The sequence below is a fragment of the Genypterus blacodes genome, unplaced genomic scaffold, assembly GCF_046128005.1.
Source record: "Genypterus blacodes isolate CSIRO-AG114 ecotype Tasmania unplaced genomic scaffold, CSIRO-AGI_Gbla_v1 ptg000260l_1, whole genome shotgun sequence".
NCBI lineage: Eukaryota > Metazoa > Chordata > Actinopteri > Ophidiiformes > Ophidiidae > Genypterus > Genypterus blacodes.
This window is the reverse complement of record NW_027467053.1, coordinates 985,001-987,500: the sequence shown is the minus strand read 5'-3', so window position 1 is coordinate 987,500 and position 2,500 is coordinate 985,001.

Here is a 2,500-nt window from a genome sequence, read left to right as displayed (position 1 = left end):
CCTCCATATGTTTGACCTTGACTTTGATCAACAACAGTGGCGATCACAGGCGTATTTACCGTCTCCACGCGGCAGAAGCGGCCACATTTCTGTCACCATGTGCAACGTCGTATGTTATTTACTCTGATTATTGCTATGACGACCATATGAGCAGATGTAATCACTGCTGGTGGGTCACAAACGGCTCATGGTTTGGTGAGCAACGGAAGGATTTGATCATTGCCAAGGAACGTTCCAAAGTACCACCTGTCAATCATGCAGTGTGGGCGGGGCCGCCACTTCCCCTTCTCCTCATGGTTTGTCACTTCCTTTGCTTTGTGTCTTTGCCCATATTTGCGTACCCGAATGATGTGCAGCTGTGAAACGAGCGGTTAGAATCTGCCTCAATCTGCAAAAAATGCATGGAATCCTCTCCATCCATTTTGCTTGCCTCAGCCGCTCTGTGCACACTGAGTGAAAACTGTAAGATGTAAGTGGGCCGTTAAACGTATGAAGTAATTCAAACCTCCATCATAGTTTGTAAAGTTGAGTCCTGGGTTGGAGCAGGTGTACATTGTGTTTTTCCGGTCGATTCTTCCTCTCTTTCTGTCTTTTCTCTCCCTTCAATCTCTGTATTCGTCATTCTATTGTTCTGTGGTTTCTCTCTCTCTCTCTCTCTCTCTCTATTCCTCTCTAACTCCCTAACTCCCTTTATCTCCTGCACTGCATGCTTGTACACTCTTCTCTCTTTTATCCTTCTTTGTTCTCCCTCTCTTCTCCCTCATCATCATCTCTTCCCTCTCACCCCTCCCTCCCTCTCTCCCTTCTTCCTTTTCACTCTTTCCACCTCTTTTCTCACGTTAATTTTTGGCTGTTGCCAGGGCTTCTCGTGCGTTTGCACATAAAACACACACACACATGCTGTAGGTTCTATATGACGACACTCTCCCTCACCCGACAACTCGTTCACATACCTGCTTCTAATCGCTCAATGTTCATTCGGTTTTTCATTCATGTTGCACAGGCATGATCCGCACACTCACACTCACACGCACACACACACAGAACATGTTCATTCATACATTTTCAGATCGATGATGTCATTCTCAGCCCAGCCAGCACCCTGCAGCAAGAGAGAGAGAGAGGAAGAGAGAGAGGGATGGAGAAAGGGAAGGGCTGTGGATAGACATAATTGGATGAAGGTGAAAAGGAGGAGGACGGTTAAGAGAATGGAGAGATCTGAGTTTAGATACCATATGGGAGAACAAGAGTGTGTGAAGTCAAATAAAGGGAGACAGAGGAAGATGATGAGTGAGAGAAAGAGCAGGTGTGGGGCAGTAAAGGGATAGAGAGAGAAAGAACAGCTGAGAGAGACGGAGGGAGAGAGCAAAAAGAGAAGAAGAAGAAGAAGAAGACAGGAAACGGCGCCTGGGAGTGTGTGAACGAGGCTGCTGTTTCCATGGAAACTATACAGGTGTTAAAGCAGGTCAATCGGATGCCGGTTGGCGATCTGCCAGTGACCAAGAAGCATGTGTTTGTGTGTGTGTGTGCTTGTGTGTGCTTGTGTGTGTGTTTGTCTGTGTGTGTCATGCATTTGTTGCTTTGTCCATTCATTAATGCAGTATTTGTAAGTAAGTAAGTGTGTAGTTTACTAATCTGCTTGCCGCATGGCGGACGTGTCACAACCTGTCGTGTGTGTGTGTGTGTGTGTGTGTGTGTGTGTGTGTGTGTGTTGTGATGCAATAGGCTCTGTCACATGTGATAATTGCCTGGAAATATTCTAGACAAAAATTATTAACTGGTAAATTCTAGATAAAAAAGAAAGAAAACTGAAAAAAGTGTTGCCCCAATTAATCTAGAAGGACATTTGTGAAATATTTATCTATTTTAAGGGTAACTGTATATATGTTAAGAAGAGGACGTATATGATAAAAACATGGATTCTTCTCTGAGGTAGAAAATCAATAGTCAACAGGCAACATGAGTGAGTCGGTGTGTTTACGTTTCTGTCCTATAGTTTGTTTACTTGAAGCTGTGTCTCTTGTTTTAGTTTTGGCTCCACTGAGCTTTGCTTCTGCGTCGCACAGACACAGAAGTAATTACAGCAGAGCTACAAAGACGGAAAGAGTCTGTTTGTTTCCTGCTGAATTGATTTTCCTCTTGGTCCTCCACTTCATAATGGCTTAACGACTGTCTGTCTGTCTGTCTGTCTGTCTGTCTGTCTGTCTGTCTGTCTGTCTGTCTGCCTGTCTGCCTGTCTGTCTGTCTGTCTGTCTGTCTGTCTGTCTGTCTGTCTGTCTGTTGTTATACTTTGCTTTGTTACTTCAGGTTTGCTGGTTTACAATAATGAGGCAGTTTGCAGGTTGTGTAACAGCGTTCCTTTGTGCCCTTTGACCTCTTTTTTGTGTCTGTCGAGCAAAACAGAGCCTTGTTGTTGCTCTGGAAGTGTCCAATCAGACCACATATTCCAGATTTACACAGTACAAAGTACAAACACACTGGTGCTGGAGCTACTGAGTGC